Raw genomic sequence first — 19,128 nt, 5'->3', positions numbered from 1 at the left:
GAAACTGCATGCCATGTTTGTAAAGAATGCGGAGGCTGGGCGCTCCCACACAATGTAGCGGAATTTGCTTTTAAGCCGAACACGGGGTCGTTCTCCCTTTCACTTGGGCAAACGCTGTCTGCTCTACGGGCGGTCGCCGGCCGACGTAGATAGGTTGACTCGTCCTCTGAAGGGACCAGACCCCCGGGGTGCGGTTTGCCTCTCCCGAACTAAAAGCCCCTGAGACCATCGTGTCTTGAATGTGTGCGTGTACGCCAGCCTCGAGTATTTCAATCTCGGTGCGCACTTACGATTCACTAGTTATTTGCATATTGTTTACATGAGTTCATACAACATTGACTTTACCTTATCAAGTCTGGGTTCGAATTAACCGTCTTGATGTGCGGAATATGATTGTGAGGGCGGAATATGTAAGCAATGAAGGTCAGGAGACCACGACATCTTACAAGGTGTAGGGAGGCACGATGTTGCATGGGCATACTGACCTCAAAATCTTTGAACACGTAACATTCACCAGTCAACTTTATTGCGACTCTGTATTTCTTCTCCTAGTGCATATTTTCAGGGGTGCATTCAGCTCTGACTCCATTTTTATGGATGACAACGCGCGACCTCATCGAACTGTGTAGGTTCAAAATGGCTCTGAGCACTATGGGACTTAACATCTGAGGTCATCAGTCCCCTAGAATTTAGAACTAGTTTAACCTAACTAACCTAGGGACATCACACACATCCATGCCCGAAACAGGATTCGAACCTGTGACCGTAGCGGTCGTGCGGTTCCAGACTGAAGCACCTAGAACCGCTCGGCCACTCCGGCCGGCGAACTGTGTAGGTGGTGGAGCCCTTAGAGCGAGAGGATATTCAGTGAATGGGCTGGCCTGCCAATTCCCCCGCTTTAAATTCCTTCAAGGATGTGTGGGATGCGTTGGGGAAACGTACTGCGGCACGGCCCACATGCACCAACCATCATCCAACAGTTGCTAACCACGCTGGACGAGGAATGGAACCTCCTACCACAAAAATTCCTGACCGACCTTGTGGCGAGAATTGGAACAGGTTGCAGAGATGCATTGCCGTCCTTGGTGGTGACACACCCCATCAAGAACCATGTCCCGAATTTTGTAATGTCCAGATGACCATCATGAATCGCGGATACTTCAACGTAATTATTGTCTTTGAATAAAAGTGTCATTTCTGTTCGTTTCATTGGGTATTTCTTCCAGTTACCTTCTGTACTATATTGTAGCAGTTATTTCTATGTAGGGTCCAGGTTTCATATGCAGGGGATAGGCAAAATAATGTGAACAGCGATAGTAATAGGTCGGTTGTGTTTGACGGTCAACAACGCATGTAAGACACGTGTCGCTCTGGACTATGCGTGTTCTGTGCGGACTAGGCATCAGTGAAGGTTGTTTACGAGTAGGGCACATCTCGTGTCTACATTCAGATGCCGAGGTCGATGTGCAACGAAAGACCTAACAGAGTTATTTCCAAAGAGAGCAGATTGTGGGGGCCTGATTAGCAGGACCATCAGTAACCAAGACTGCCAACTTATTGAATGTTTGAAGAGCAACTGTTTAACAGTCATGATAGCCTACACAAAACATGGAAAGACATTGCCGTGTAAACGTAATAGTGGGCGCAGATTAAAACTGAATGACGGAGCTCGTTGTATGCTAACATGAATTGGGACAAGACAACACAAAACTACGGCGCCTAAAGTGACTGCAGTGCTAAATAACCATCTTCGAGACCCCATATCTATCGAGACTGTCTGTCGAGAACTCCATAAAGTGATTATTCATGGACGAGCTGCTATACCGAAATCATTACTGACGACAGCCAACGCAAAGAAGCATAAATCCTGTACAGCTGATCAGTGGAAGCACGTAATATGGTCCGACGAGTCAATGTTTACGTTATTTCCAACATCAGGCCGCCAAAGTGGAGAACCCCAAAAGAAGCCTACAATCCTGATTGCTTGATTCCATGGTTAAGCATGGAGCTGAAAGTGTCATGGCGTGGGCAGCCATATCATGGTATTCTGCTGGTCCCATCATTACTCTCAAAGGCTGTGTTACAGCCAACGATTATCTGAACAACTTAGGTGATCAGGTGCACCTCATGATTCAAATGTTGTTTCCCAACAATGATGCCATATTTCAGGACGATTATGCACCCATTCACACAGCCAGGACAGAACAATCGTGGCATGCGGAGCGTGCAACTGAACTGCAGCGTCTTTCCTGGCCAGCACAGTCCCCGGATTTGAACATTATCGTACCCTTGGGGGCAGTATTGGAGCGCAACTCCGGAGCAGATTTCCGCCTTCCTCGTCACTACAGGAGTTAGAAGAGGTTCTGATCGAAGAGTGGCGTGACATTCCACTGGGGACTATGAAATCATTATATACCAATATTCGAAGACGAGCCGCGCGGGGTAGCCGCGTGGTCTAAGGAGCCTTGCCGCGGTTCGCGCGGCCAGCCCCGTGGGAGGTTCGAGTCCTCCCTCGCGCTACTGTGGTGTTTCTGACTATCTGGGAGGAGACTGAGCAGTGAAACGTGTTACTTTTACACATAAACAAGAACGATCTGTCACACTACTACATTTTCAAACACAGTTTACATGTAATTCATGTCACACAGTCTCATACGGAACCTACATCCCCTTTCTTTTTTATACTGTATATGATAAGATACTGTCATCCCCCTTCCCTTCTGTGTGAGGGGATGAATGAGCAAATGTATTTCTAGTTGCATGCTGGATGGTAGCAGACAAGCCTGTCTGTTAGAGAACAGTAGGACCAACGTCGGAACAGGTAGCTATGCTTTCTAAAAGCAGAGAGGTTTCTATTCTTAGTATGGTCCTGTCCGTCCCTTGTCATGTTGGTATAGGGAGCTGCCACTCTGGTCACTTCCGTTTGTATCTGTTAAGCACGCTCGGTAGGATCACAGGTCAGTCTGTCCGTGGCGAGCGTCTGAAGTGGTAAGATCTCCCGCTAAGCACGTGTCTGCTAAGTCTGTAGGACAATGGATTTCTTAAGTTCAGCCTAACTGAAAATTTAATCACCTTTATTTCAGGTTTAGCTCTAAAATATCTAATGTTATCTTAAATTGCAACGCAGTGTATTTCGAGTGTGAAGTTCGGAATATCTTCCGCTAGTTGCTTTGTCACTACTTTGTGGGTAAAGTGGAACCACGTATTGATCAGTAACTCTAACTAAGATCATCAATCTTAAATGCGAATGTGCGTGAGATTATAACGTCTCGTCTTGACAATATTTTTCAATATAGCAACTTTTCTTTATGTTCAACCCACGTGGGCTGTACTTTGTGAGACCAGTACCACGTGCTTATACAATTGTTTGACCCATCAGGTTAATAGTAAGACGACAGTAACCACTTCGAGGTTTTTCTTTTGTAAACTGGTTTTCGACCTAATTTATTTTAATTACCAAAATTATTGTGGAGTTACACTCTTTGTGTAAACCAAGTTGACCACGTGAAGTATGTGGTGTAATCATCAAAGTAGCCCTCAGCTATTCTTTTCGGGAAGAGAGTTAGTATGAATTTACTATACCAGTGTGTGGTAATTTCATGACGGACAGGATTGCGCTACGAACGTAACTTCTTTGGGTGAAAATTGAATCGGTTGGTTGTGGTTAATTTCCTCTTGCATATGTTTCAACGTTCTTCGTGTTCTTCGTGTGTTATTTTATGAATGCAGTGTTGTATGTAGTCTCCCAATCTTGGCTCCCTATCTGATGTGTTCCGTAAGATTAAAAACTCACATTTTCACAATCCTAAATAAGGCACCAGTTTAGTTATGAATCAAGTTTGATGTGCTGAAATTTTAACGCAACAATGATCAATGTTAAAATAAATGTCCAAATATAAACTGATTTATTTCTTTTATATATATCACCGGTTATCGTAAGATGAATACTAAAAGATTATAATTAACGTTAGTCTGGTCTTGAATATCAGCACCGCTTACACCTCAATTTAATGCAACAACATTACACCAGTATGTATATAATGTTGTCCATTTTAACTCTTTTAAATATTACGTCGTTTGATCCTATGTTTTGCAAAGCGTGGAAGCCAGATCCCTTGTACAGCATCAAGTATTCTGTGGTAGGAGGTCATTTCCTGCTACAATACTATTATTTCAAATAATTGTGCACATACAGCCCCACGCCCAATTCAGTTTCACCACACAAAGTGTCTGACGTCATTAGAAGTGTGGGCAACTGTTTGTGCGCAACGTGGCGTACCTCTTAGTCGCAACGGATCTCGCTTCATCCCAGTATTTCTTTAAGTCATCCAGGCATATGATAACTGCTCGGAGAAATGTTTGGAAAATGCGGTGGATACTGAAGACATCCAAACTTTAGGTCTGTGACTTTCGCTATTGTTGGAAGGGCCGTATGGATCATGAGTTTTCTCTGTATGTGATTTTTAGTAAACACATGCAAATAGCCTATTGGCTTTTCACTGTATTCATGTCTCGATGAAGTGGGAGAGATGGTAAGAATACAACGTCGAGTCGATATCTAGGGCATTAGAGACGGAGATCTTCGTACTCTGGAAAAATAACATCGCCTGCTTCTGTCCCCTTGCACTACTCCCTCTCTCTTTTCCTTCTACCATGGCCATATCCGATCTCCAATTACCTATGTTTTCCAAACTTAATCTGGCTTCCATCACTAGTAATAAACCAGGTAATATAACAGACAAACAAAAATGTTAGTAAATAATAGTTTTTCACTTTGGAATACATAATTTAACTCTCGCACCGTACCTCTCGGTGACAGTTATCGCTCTATGGCAAGAGTGAAGTTTCATAACGTGAGACAATTTCTATACAGAGTGCAAAACTTGTTTCTCCAGTGGCACGATTAAACAACGCGGAAGTGTCCATTGTATCTGTAAAGCAGCAGTAACCGAAAAGGGCTTCCGGGAGCTTAATGACTGTAGCTGGGCAGACAAGTGCGCGTTACGCAATGGCGGGCACAGAGACAGCTTTCTACACGATGCGGGAGCTGCGGGCGATGTTGACATGTTATGTACGCCGGATTTCTCTTAGTACCTGTGACTTCCGTGCTTCCAAATCAATTTCCTCGTGTTATTGAAATGCAAATTAAAGTAAAATTTCAGCTCTAGCGACTAATTTTCGATGCATTTCTTGAGCAGTATTGAGAAAGCGTGAACATCACGTGGCGCTACGTGGGTATGTTATGATTACATGATAAAACAGCTGAGTCGTGAAGATGACCGTCCCGAAAGTACGTTTCCAGGTCTAAGTCAGAAGTTTTCAAAACATTGCACATTCTCCTGCAGTATGAAAGTTTCACTCTGGTTCTCACCAACGTCAATGGCTCAAATGGCTCTGAGCACTATGGTACTTAACATCTGAGGTCATCAGTCCCCTAGAACTTAGAACTACTTAAACCTAAATAACCTAAGGACATCACACACATCCATGCCCGAGGCAGGGTTCGAATCTGCGACCGTAGCGGTCGCGCGGTTCCAGACTGAAGCGCCTGGAAGCGCTCGGCCACTCCGGGCGGCTACCAACGTCAAAATTTATTCTGCATTATTAGAGATTTTATTTGGAAAAAGATGTTGCCATTGGAGTGTAAAAGAGACATTTATCGTTGTTAGTATACTATCATGCCGACTATATCCCTATTGTTATCCAGGGGTGTAACACATGCGCCAAAAGAATGAAAGGAGAGAAAGAAAATCGAAATAGTTGAGATGAGGTTTGTGGCTTCTATCAGATGAGGGGACATAATCGTACACTATACGGAGCAGTGTCATAGTGCATCGCGACTCAGTGGCCCAGGTGACCTCTTTGCTTACTTTTGTATACTTTTCATGCCGCACACATACCAAAGTACGTGTACCGAGACGTGCGACGAACAAAGGTCCAGAGCTCGGCCAGTGGCGTCTCTAATGGGTTGTATGGCTCCTCATCGGTTGCTCGCCAGAATTGGAGTAGTCTGTGGTCCGTCTATCCGTTGTTACAACTTCCGATGATCGTTCTTGAATCATTTGTCCCCTTACAAACTTCGATTTGTAGTGGCCCTTGCGATGAACACAATGCGTCCGGGTCAAATGCGATAACATCTCGCGTCTTTCCCATCTACATGCTTATATGGATATGGACATGCACGAAAGAATAGACACCATATCCATATAAGTATATAGTTCTGGCAATACTGGCCATGACCTCCTTCTTCTGTGCGGATGCCCACATATTCCTCGAACTCTTACGGGAGTTGGTAAGAATGTCTTCCATGAGTTATGAGTGTGCTGGGACGGGACACTATGAATGTACTGTGTGGACATACAAGGTGAGAATGTGGGTCTCGGGAGGCGTGCGCGATATCGTCCCTGCAGTCGCGCTATCCTCTATGCCTCTGTGGCTTAGATGGATAGAGCGTCTGCCATGTAAGCAGGAGATCCCGGGGTCGAGTCCCGGTAGGGGCACACATTTTCACCTGTCCCCGTTGATATATATCAACGCCCGTGAGCAGCTGACGGTATTAATATAATTCTAATTCCCATTTTACGGTAAACTGTCAGTCTGATACCTAGTACAAAGCCTGACATCATGAAAGTCACGTGATGCGTAGACACTGTTCCACTCGCTATTGTGACAGGAGCGCTCTCGCTTCAACTCGACACCTATCTACAGTTCAATTGTTTAGGTGTACTTGCATGAAATTAGTAGCAGACAGTCCTCTGAAAATACACGCAAAACCTCTATGTAGAGGGCCTTATCGCAAATTCTCAGTACACACTATCTAATCAAATGTATCCGGACACCCCAATGCAAAGCGTAATTAACAACTAGAATGTCACAAGAGGTGGTCCCCGCCAGTATAAAAGAAGGCTGGAAGTATGGGTAGTGTTTCAGAAAAGAATCAGGAACAGCAAAATGGTTTGGTCAGCAGAGTTCAGAGACTTAGAAAGTGGTCTAGCCACTGGATATCACCTAGGTAACAAATCTATCAGGGGCATTTCAGCCCTTGTTCAGCCACCCAGGTTGACTGAAGGTGGTGTCATTGCAAAGTGGAAAGGAACAAACACAGATATATCAAGACCAGGCAGACCTAATGTGCAGACGGACAGGTCCGTCGAACAACGGTGCGGGTCGTTGCAAAAAGTCACGTGGAACCAGCGGGAGAAATCACGCGTGACTTCTAAAGTGCTACTAGCTGTCAAGTAACATAGTGATGTATGTAAGGAGTTAAAAAGAATGGAGTGCAATGGGAGAGCTGGTTGTGATAAGCCCCACAGTTCAGTAGCGAGCTGTTATCGACGCTTGAGGTGGTGTAAGGAACGACGCAAGTGGCAGTTGCTGACTGGAAACGAGTGATTTGGAATGTCGAATCACGCTATACCTTGTGGCAATCTGACGGAAGAGTTTCACTCTGGCGAATACGGTAAATCTTGTGGCAATCCGGTGGAAGCGTTTGGATTTGGCAAAAGACTAGAGAATGTCACTTGCCTACGTGTGCAGCACCTACGGTGAAGTACAGAATACTTCATGTTACGCTAAGGAGGTAGTTTTCGTGGTTAGGATGTGGCATCCTTATTACATTTTAGAAAACGCTAAATGCGGAAGGATATGAACACATTTTACGGCGTTGTTACTGCGTGCAGCAGAGGAACAGTTCGGAGCCTATGATTTTTGTATTAGCGTGACATACAACGTGCCATAAAGCAACATCTGTGACGCAGTAGTTTGTGAACATTCCCGAAAAGGACTGACCTGCCCGGAGTCCAGTCCTGAACCCAATGGAACACCTTTGGGATGACATTAGTCTGCCCAGAGTCATACCCTGAACCGAGTGAAACACCATACAATGAAGGCTTTCACGGCCGGATGTTTCAACTGCCGAGAATTCTTCCGGATGGTATGGCCGTAGTCCATGGAACTCTTGTCCATGGAACTCTTCTATCGCTGACGTTTCGTCCAAAGCTACGTTGGACATCTTCGGAGGTGCTCCTGGTTGTGGTGAGTCTTGCCGACTGACGAGTCGGACGTTGGAGAACTGCCTAAAAGCCGCGGAAAGTGGGCGTGGCCTGGATTTCACGTGATAGCAGAGATAAACCTTGTCAAGGATAAAATATGACTATCGATCATAGTACGTCAAAGATAAAAACGTCTCATCGTTTCTGTAGCGCCACTATCCACATATCGCTGAGTTTCATGGCTTCTTCTTCTCTGTTAAAATTATCCTCATGTTTATACAGTGTTATTACAAATGATTGAAGCGATTTCACAGCTCTACAATAACTTTATTATTTGAGATATTTTCACAATGCTTTGCACACACATACAAAAACTCAAAAAGTTTTTTTAGGCATTCACAAATGTTCCATATGTGCCCCTTTAGTGATTCGGCAGACATCAAGCCGATAATCAAGTTCCTCCCACACTCGGCGAAGCGTGTCCCCATAAATGATTTCGAAAGCGTCGTTGATGCGAGCTCGCAGTTCTGGCACGTTCCTTGGTAGAGGAGGTTTAAACACTGAATCTTTCACATAACCCCACAGAAAGAAATCGCATGGGGTTAAGTCGGGAGAGCGTGGAGGCCATGACATGAATTGCTGATCATGATCTCCACCACGACCGAGCCATCGGTTTACCAATCTCCTGTTTAAGAAATGCCGAACATCATGATGGAAGTGCGGTGGAGCACCATCCTGTTGAAAGATGGTTCAAATGGCTCTGAGCACTATGGGACTTAACTGCTATGGTCATCAGTCCCCTAGAACTTAGAACTAGTTAAACCTAACTAACCTAAGGACATCCATGCCCGAGGCAGGATTCGAACCTGCGACCGTAGCGGTCTTGCGGTTCCAGACTGCAGCGCCTTTAACCGCACGGCCACTTCGGCCGGCTGTTGAAAGATGAAGTCGGCGCTGTCGGTCTCCAGTTGTGGCATGAGCCAATTTTCCAGCATGTCCAGATACACGTGTCACGTAACGTTTTTTTCGCAGAAGAAAAAGGGGCCGTAAACTTTAAACCACGAGATTGCACAAAACACGTTAACTTTTGGTGAATTGCGAATTTGCTGCACGAATGCGTGAGGATTCTCTACCGCCCAGATTCGCACATTGTGTCTGTTCACTTCACCATTACGAAAAAATGTTGCTTCATCACTGAAAACAAGTTTCGCACTGAACGCATCCTCTTCCATGAGCTGTTGCAACCGCGCCGAAAATTCAACGCGTTTGACTTTGTCATCGGGTGTCAGGACTTGTAGCAACTGTAAACGGTAAGGCTTCTGCTTTAGCCTTTTCCGTAAGATTTTCCAAACCGTCGGCTGTGGTACGTTTAGCTCCCTGCTTGCTTTATTCGTCGACTTCCGCGGGCTACGCGTGAAACTTGCCCGCACGCGTTCAACCGTTTCTTCGCTCACTGCAGGCCGACCCTTTGATTTCCCCTTACAGAGGCATCCAGAAGCTTTAAACTGCGCATACCATCGCCGAATGGAGTTAGCAGTTGGTGAATCTTTGTTGAACTTCGTCCTGAAGTGTCGTTGCACTGTTATGACTGACTGATGCGAGTGCATTTCAAGCACGACATACGCTTTCTCGGCTCCTGTCGCCATTATGTCTCACTGCGCTCTCGAGCGCTCTGGCGGCAGAAACCTGAAGTGCGGCTTCAGCCGAACAAAACTTTATGAGTTTTTCTACGTATCTGTAGTGTGTCGTGACCATATGTCAATGAATGGAGCTACAGTGAATTTATGAAATCGCTTCAATCATTTGTAATAGCCCTGTATATTTCGGAGGCTTCTCTATATAGTGGTGGATAATAGTTCGTCATACTGCATAAAAGTTAAGTTACCGAAAATTTCACTACGTGATCACCCGACTGAAGAACATGTTCCGCCAAAGCTGACTTGTCTGTTTTCCCTAGTCGGCAAAGACTTTTATGTTCTTTCAACCGTGTATTCACGAGTGGAACACCTTTGGGGTGATATTAGCCAGTCCAGAGGTATGCCTTGAACAGAATGGAACAGTTTTGGGATGACAATAGCCTGCCCAGAGCCCAGCCCTGAACCGAATTGAGCACCTTAGGGACGATATTACACAAGCTGTCACCTTAACCGCCATTAATTTGAGCGCGTTACAATTTTTTTGAGGTCCAACACAGAACCATTGCCTCTAAAGCAGTCGTATTTAACCAACATTTTTTTGCTTTTTTTAAACTGGAAACAAGACATACAAAAATCTTTACTAACAAGACATGAGGACAGTAAATATACTGGAGGTATGAATTAAACAACGCCTTCAGTCACAACTTTTTCGTGTTTTATTAACTACACGATGCATTTCGGACCGTGTGGGTTCACCGTCAAGCGTAATTTGTCTTAATACATATTTTATTTCTTCTCCTGAATAAAACATGCATTAAGACAAATTACACCTGACGATTGACACGCAGGGTCCGAAATGCATCGTGTAGTTAATACAACACGAAAAAGTTGTGACTTAGGCGTTGTTTAATTCATATCCTCAGTGTTTTGAATACAGTCACGTTTTAAGCTGCAAAATGTGGATCAAATTACAATAAATATACGTCAATACGTAAACAAGGAAAACTGAAATTAAGTTGAGAGGTGTGAAGACGGGAGAAGGGAAGAAGGGACGGGGACAGGATAGGACTTGCAGGCATCCTCCTGCGGGGGCAGAGTGATGAGGCCTGGCCACGGTGTCCCCGGCACCACCACTGGGCAGGAGCGCACCACAGAACAGACACCACACACACATATGTAGGAATTTTTGGGATGAGTTAGATTGTCGATCGCTCCAACTCCAGAATCCAACATGCTGCCTTCTCTGGTACCGGCTCTTGAGGAAGAATGTGCTGCCATTTCTCCTCAGATTTTCAGACACTTCACTGAAACGTCCCTAGCAGCGTCCAAGAAGTGATAAAGGCGAAGGGTGGAGACACCTCTCATTAACAGGTGTCGAATACCTTTAATTAGATAGTGTGTAACCTCTGGCCACGGGCTTGACTCCAGTCCACCACCAGCAGTGGACGATCAATGTTTGGCAATGGCAGCCACTCCTGACGTCGACCGAATATCGGGAGACTGAAGCCAAAAGCCATTACAGCTACCTGCTTATTTCTTATCTGATCGGTCCATCCAATTATCACCATTATTCTATAGCACCACATCTCAAACTCTACGATTCTCAACTTTTCTTTTTCTCCCACTGTCCATTATTCCATTCAACGCTGCGCTTCAAACGTACATTCTCAGAAATTTCTTTCTCAAATAAAGGCCGATGTTTGATGTTGGCAAATTACTCTTGACCGTAAACGGCCTCTTCGCCTGTACTAGTCCGGTTTTTTATGTCCCCCTTGCTTCTCGGGTCGTGTTAATTTGCTTCAAAAGTAGTAGAAGCACTTTACATCACATCGTCTACTTCGTGGTCCGAAATGCTAATGTTAAACTTATCGACTGTCCTTTTTTGATGCTCCTCATTATTCTCCCCATTCTTCGTGCTACGGGCCTCATATTAGACGATCTTGTGGCGTTTGCTCACGGTGTGTGTTCCACTCGGAGCGTATGGGGAGCACGTAGCTGTTGTGAGGCGCCGATGCCTCCCGATCGTGAAAACGTCTGTTTTTGCCCGGCCGGCCTCGCAGCACGGGAAATGAGTGGCAGGAGGCGTCGCACGCCCTTGGCAGTGGCAGCATTGTGTGCTAATCATCCGGCGGACGCCGAGAGCGCGGCGGAGTCGACTCTCGACCAATCGGCACTTCCGGCGCCGGAAATTACGAGCCATTTCTCGAGGCCCAGGAACCGCGCCCGAAGACCCACTCCTCGCTAAATCGATTTCGGCCATACATTTCAGACTGATCCTTGAAGACATTAGGAAACTTTCCAGATTAAAACTCTGTTGTCTTACCGGCATTTGTCCATCAACAAGACCAGGAGACCCTGTGTCCAAACCCAGCTTCATCGTTGTTGTGACTGACAAATCGCAATTTTTCACAAACACAACTTTTATTGATGTAAGTTCACAAGGTTGATGACTGAACATACAAACGAAAGGTAACAATAACGATGCCAGCGAAAGTATCCTAATTGAGGCAAACAAAAGTTCACTTCTAATTTTCCACAAAGGCTCGTGGTAACACACTCACACACTAGCAACAGTCCAATTCCGAGACGTAGACGTAATCTGCAATGGTCGCACTACACAAGGTCGGCATCCGGCGTGAACTGTAGTTCGGGGCTGGTTCTAGCCCCTATATAGCTGTCTCCAGCCAATCAGGGTTTGGCGTAGTGATACTTCCTGCAGGCCGTGGCTCGAGCTCCCCTTGCAGGAAGTAGTGCTCGGAATGTCTGTTTCCATGATCTTGTATGTAAATAGCCGGTGTTTACCATGATGCTTTTCGTACGCCTTGCACATAGACAACCTCGTCCTCTGTGGTGTAATATGGGTTGCCGGCCCTCAGGGGCTACCTTGGGTCCGGTATAACAATCGTGTTAGGAAACTTCATACTAACATTTCTCTACAGAACAACATACACTATCTGATCCAAAGTAATTCGACATCTGTTAGCGGGGTGCGTTCACCTTTCCCCATAATGACGGCTTTAACTCTGCTGAGGACACTTTCAGTGAGTTGTCTGAATGTCTATGGAGCAATGGCAGCCCCTTCTTTCCGAACAACCGAAACCAGAGAAGTTAGCGATGTTGGGCACTGGTGTCTGGAGCGAAGTCGACATTCTGCCTCTTTCCAAACGTGTTCCATTGGGTTCAGGTTGGGATTTGGGAGGGTCAGTCCATTTCGCGTTTACACCTGAGTCAGATTAGCAACAGTCGACCTGGCCAGCATTAGGAGGGTTCAAGAGACCGTGATGAATTTGTACGCAGGTAGCATCCAATAGCAATCCATATTCGAAGTCACTGTGTTTTCCTGGCCTTTTCTGCTGCTACTGATTCTCTACCGACAACACAGTACTCTCTGGCTCCTTTTATACTGGCGTGGCCATCTCTTGTGAATTTGGAAGTCAGTTCCACATTACCTTGGGATTTCCGGATAGTTATGATGAGATAGTGTGTTTGGACTAGAAACACTGCCTTAGCAACGATCGCACAGGTGCTGGTCAGTTAAGAGTTTTAGGCGAACTTTGACCACAGTCGGCCGAACGTAAAATTGTCAGGAAGCTACATGGTTGGATACACAAACGATTAGCACTTCAGCGCCTTCTACACTGCTTATAAAGAAATGTTACGCAGAAGGTTTCTCATTCAGAAATTGCATTTGAATGCTGTTTGTTTGTAAGAAGATCATTTTCCACCTTGTCTAAGAAGGAGAAATGTGTGCCAGCATTCGACAGCGGCAGTACCGTGGTCCATCCGACCAACACGTTGTTCTCTTGACTCCACGACACATATCTTGAGCCAGGAAATGGGCTGCAAGACACGTATTTGCATCCACGTACACGTCTAAATCTATACCTACATGAGTACTCTGCAATTCACATTTAACTGCTTGGCAGAGGGGCCATCGAACCTTTTTCAGACTATGTCTCTACCGTCCCACTGTACCTGGGAAAAACTAACAACTAAATCTTTCCACGTGAGCTCTGATTTCTCTTGTATTGTGCCGAAGATCATTTCTCCCCATGCTGATGTGCGTCAATAAAATATTTTCGCATTCGGCGAAGAAAGTTCTAGATTGAAATTTTTGTGACAATGTCTCGTTGCAACAATACTCACCTGTTTAACGAAGATTTAATTTCTGTTATCTGCTTATAATTTATCATTATTTCGTTCTATAAGCTTATTTCGGCGTTACACATAGTATAGATGTCTTCAGATGGTAGTTTACATAGAATATGTACAAAGGTACCCTTACGTTAAGTTTTTCATAACGTATGTGCATACAGCATCTATGTCTGGTCGCTATTTTCTTGCTGTCTTACACTGTGAATAATTATATTGTTAACTTGATCCAGGTTTACTTACGCTGTCATAACGTATTTGTGTACTGGATTTCTACGTGGTTGTAATTTTCTAGCTGTCTTAAATTGCGAATAATTACGTATTTTTCGTAGGATCTGACAGTTGGTTCAGTTCTGACATCTATACTACGTATAATGATTGCAGTTGCTACTAGGAAATGGCAATAACGCCGAAATCAGCTTACAATACGAAATAATAATATACTCTAAGCAACCAATAGGAATTAACTATTTATTAAAATATCATACTGTCACATATATTACGCTGCAGTCCCTACAATGCGGAAAAAGCCGCCTGTGTTTTAATGATTGCCACCCTAACTCACATATCATATCCGTGAAACTCTCTCTCCTGTTTCGCGATACTACAAAGGGAGCTGCCCTTCTTTGAACTATTTCTATGTCCTCTGTCAATCTTGCCTGGTGAGGGATCCATACTGTGCAGCAGTAGTCCAGAAGAGAACGGAGACGAGTGGTATGTACAGTCTCTTCAGTAGACTTGTTGCTAGTAAAACGCACTCTTTTGTTTGTCTTCTTGACATTATTTTGTGTGTGATGGTTCCAGTTTAAATTATTCGTAACTGTAACTCCTAGGTGTTCAGTTGAAATTTGACTAACTGCTTTTGGTACTCATGTGAAAGACCTCATTCATTTTATTATTTATTGGTTTTGATCTTCTCATGAGTTTACTAAACGAAATTACAATTTGACGAGGAAGAGAGTTCACAAACTTCCTACAGATATGCCACATCCATCTGAAGCCACTCTTAGATCATTAGATTTCGTAGAGCTACCAGACAGGGGAGGGGGGGGGGGGAGGCGAATGTTGACTGAAACTTTTCACTTGTGCTCCTAATAGTGCAGGACATTTTCTGTGGCGTTAGAATCGTGTGATTCAGAAGATATTTGATATGGGATAGGCTGCCTGAGCGTTTGTCAAAGCAGGAAATTATGCATGCAGCCTTGCGAACACGGCTCATTTTATCTTGGAAGATGGGCGTGTACGCAGCCACTCATCTTAAAGAAACAGTAACACCTGGCCACCGATAATGTTGGTATAAACGTCCTGACTGGTGTTTACAATAGCTTGAATGAATGGGCCCACGTCACGGTACGATAAACACTCTGAAAACATTTCAAATCCACCTCTGATCTGCCCTACAAGGCTATTCGGAAAGTAACAAAGGATCGGTCGTGAAATGAAAAACCACAGTGATAATGCAATGAATATTTGCACAAATGTGTTGGGCAATGTATCTTAGTATGTCTGTAGATAGCGTCACGTCGCTCTTCTCAATTCTGAGCGCACAGCGAGAGCGTGAAGATGCCTAGAAAGTAGAATCTCCCGTCAAGTATAGGTACTGCCCGAGAGATTTGCCTGATTTCCTGCAACCCCAATGACGCAACTGCCATACGTTTCCTTCTTCATGACAGTTCCAGGCCGCACAGTGCAGGGGAAATGTCGACGCTCCTGCAGCATTTTCGATGGCAAGTGTTTGACATCCCACCTTACAGCCCGGACTTCGCTCCCTCTGATTTTCACCTCTGCTCAAATGAACCACAGGCTATGAAGAAAACATTTTGGTACAGACAACGGGCTGCAATCCAACGTAGAAAACTTTCGGAAAGCAGAGGAGGCTGCCTTCTATGACGCGTGTACTGGAAAGTTGCTACAACGCTACGACAGATGTCCAGGTCGGAGGGGCGATTATGAAGTAGCTGAAAGGTATGGTCAGCTGTTGCAAATAAAACAGATTTGATTTTCACTGTGGTTTCCATTTCGCGACCGATCGTTCCTTACCTTCGGAATAGCCCTCGTACATCCTGCTCACACTGGGGCTTAAACCTTTCATTGATATCGCACAGTCGATGCCTCACGTAATTTGAAAAGAAGCAAAACGGCGACTGTTCTGATCGCAGTATATGCCCCCATTGTCCGGTGTCTATTGTTTGACCCACTGAAGAGTGCAGTCTTTTTTTAAAAAAGGTCTTATGGGACCAAACTGCAGAGGTCATCAGTCTCCAGGCTTACACACCATTTAATCTAACTTACACTAACTTATGCTAAGGACAACACACCCTCTTGCCCGAGGGAGGACTAGAAACCTCCGACGGTGGGGGGGAGGGGGGAGGGAGCCGCGCGAACCGTGGCAAGGCGCCCAAAACCTAGCGGCTACTCCGCGCAGCAGTGCAGTTTTATGTGGCGCTGTCTGCAGTGGTATTTTTTGAGATACCCGACTACAAACGTTCATTGTATTCAGTTCCCATTGCGAGTTTTACTCGTGATGCGACTGATATGGACCAGCATTTACTGAAGTAGCAATACCTAGCTGTTTCGAAATCGAGAGCCATTGACAAGGTGTGACACTGCTATCGCTTAGCTTCATTTTACGACCGCTATTCTTACTCTCTGTTACATGTCTGGGAGTGATACACGTTTTTCTGTAGGCACATTCGAGGGGCCGTGACGATACACCAACATATCAGGCATCTTTATTCATAACCGCGCGGGGTAGCCGTGCGGTCTCGGACGCCTTGTCACAGCCCGTGCGGCTCCCCCAATTGGAGGTTCGAGTCCTCCCTCGGGCATGGGTGTGTGTGTTGTCCATAGCGTAAGCTAGTTTAAGGTAGATTAAGTAGTGTGTAAGCTTAGGGACCGATGACCTCAGCAGTTTGGTCCCATAAGACCTCACCACAAATTTCCAATTTTTACTCACAGTTTAGTCAAGGACGCGTCCAAACACGATATTTCTTTTCTGTAATTGTGGCGTCTCCACACTGCGCTGATTCCACACAAATGAGTGGCACATACACATTACCTTGCTGCCGTAATTTACGTCAGTCGCAGAGAGTCACGTGAGCATAGTAGCAGTTTTGCATCATATACAGCGCTCCGAAGCGACCACGGTGATTTTTAGATGGGGTAATCGGTTAATCTGGAATACTGCTGGACAACTCTCAAGGAAAACCTCTTCGTTAGTGCCTACTCTCGAGATTTTTAGGACAAGATGAAGGAGAAAAACAAGACTAGATAAAGGATATTTGAAGTAAAGCATCTTGAATCTTTTGCTGTACACGTGAATGTTTATTTATCAACCGATTTCACTTGTTACAAACATCACCACTGGAGGACTAGAAGGAAAATAAACAGAAAAATATGACTGGTACATTCAGCCAAATAAAAATATAAATATTGTATGTAGCAAGAGAGAATCACCTAACGAGTGAACACTTTAAACATGTTGTTAGGATAATGTAATATCGGTTTTGCCCGATAAATGTTCACTGTTACAGAAGCAATTTTGTGTTACTCTCAGTTCGTAATGCATATAAAACGGTTGTATTACTAAGCTAAAAATATGAATGTAAGGTTTTCTTAAAAGGGACCATAGTCTGATTTTATCATGTAAAGATGCGGTCCATAAAACATGACACAGTGTGTTATTACTTACTTATTATGTTTAGTTCCATTTTATTTACAAATTATTACTATATATTTGATAATAAGAACTTGTTATTGGATACTGTTATGATTAAGGTAAGTACTGTTTGGACACCGATACACATCGATGTTTTCGACTCCATTTTTGATGTTATCTTTAACTGCTGGCAACCTTTGGGCTGATAATTGGGTCGTTGGCCTGTGATGATAGATGTGCCTTTGTTTTTGATATTCTTTCATTATACCATCTTTCGTGTTATATTTTCAATATATACTTGTTTGCTATTTTCTATTAATTATACAGATTGCACTGAAGTCAGATTTATTGTTTCTATGCACTTCATCATGACGTTTATTTATAGAGTACATATGATAACGCCCTTTTTGATGCTAACTTCGTTTTGGTTTTCACTGTATAGCTTTTTAAGTGCTGTAGATGATTCTCTATTGATACATACAATATTTATATTTTTATTTGACTGTGTATACCACACATTTTCCCTTTATTTTACTTCTAACCCTCCAATAATGATGTTTGTAATAAGTGAAACCGGTTGACAAAGTTGCAAACGTGCAGCTGAAGGCTCCAGACGCTTCACTTCAAACATCTGACGGCTGTAAACAGTTAACTTTATAAGTCTCTTAAATAAACGATAGTTGAATGGAGCTACTTCGAAACTAGCTTCTACTAGTCTATTCAACCGGGTGTACGAAGTCGTTCAGCTTCACAGCGCCGAACATAGATACTTGCTGTTCCTTCATGTTTCTTACGCAGTGGTAAAACACCACACTCGTATACGGGAGGGTGGCGGTTCAGATCGGCACACGACCATCCAGTTGTAGGTTTTCCGTGATTACCGTAATTCGCGAGTTTTCGCTTCGCCTCTAATGACCTCGTCATGGACAATATACTACCCAAGAAATTCTTTTGTTTTTATTATTGTTCCTCAGACACCGTTACTGCACAGAACACATACGTCAGAGCCCAGCTACAATGCCGAAGGTCAAGGTCACTTTTTGTGTGATACAAATAGTGGAAGACAGCGGGAAACCATCGGCTGGCAAAAGCAAAGTCCGCCAAGTAGTTTAATGGAAGTTTCCTAGGTTCGTGCAGTTAGATGAACGAGCATCGCGTGCAGCGGTGGCTGGTATCGACCCCGAGCCCGCAAATAATGCACAAGGCGGGCGCGCCGTGGGCGACTGGCACAGGGGTTGCCGTCTGGGACTGTCTGTGGGAGGCCTAGCCGAGTGAAGCCTGCAAGACAGACATGTTGTGCTGCCATGTCTTTTATTGTTATGGGAGCACAATCCCAACTCTATATATATTGTAAAAATGTATGTATGTATGCAAATATGCATGAATGTATGTTTCACATCTCCTAAAGCACTGGATGGATTTCATCCAACTCTGATATACAGACAAATCACTTACTGTCTGCAAAGAAACACTGTGGGGGTGACAACCAGCTACGTCCCATTCGTTTGGAGGTGAAAATGGGGAGTGTAGGAGACAGAAAATGAGAAAGGAAGGAGGAGATAGACAGAGATAGGGGGAAGAGATGAGGAAAAAAGAGAGGGGGAAGAGGTGATGAACAGAGAGTGGGGGAGGACAGAAGATGGAGAGAGAGAGGAAGAAAAGGCAAGATGTGGTAGCTGGCGAAAGATGG

General features: G+C 44.5%; 1 protein-coding gene and 1 non-coding gene across 2 annotated transcripts in view; one reads left to right on the top strand and one right to left on the bottom strand.

Moving 5' to 3' along the window:
- Positions 1-19,128, bottom strand: part of LOC124795142 (centlein-like) — a 551,801-nt gene that overhangs the window by 253,297 nt on the left and 279,376 nt on the right. The gene's annotated exons all lie outside the window — the stretch shown is intronic.
- Trnat-ugu lies at positions 6,427-6,500 on the top strand. Its single transcript has one exon. It is a non-coding gene; the product is annotated as a tRNA-Thr (tRNA).

Source organism: Schistocerca piceifrons, chromosome 4, assembly GCF_021461385.2.
Source record: "Schistocerca piceifrons isolate TAMUIC-IGC-003096 chromosome 4, iqSchPice1.1, whole genome shotgun sequence".
NCBI lineage: Eukaryota > Metazoa > Arthropoda > Insecta > Orthoptera > Acrididae > Schistocerca > Schistocerca piceifrons.
Note: the sequence above shows the minus strand (reverse complement) of the source record. Positions and strands in the feature narration are given on the sequence as shown.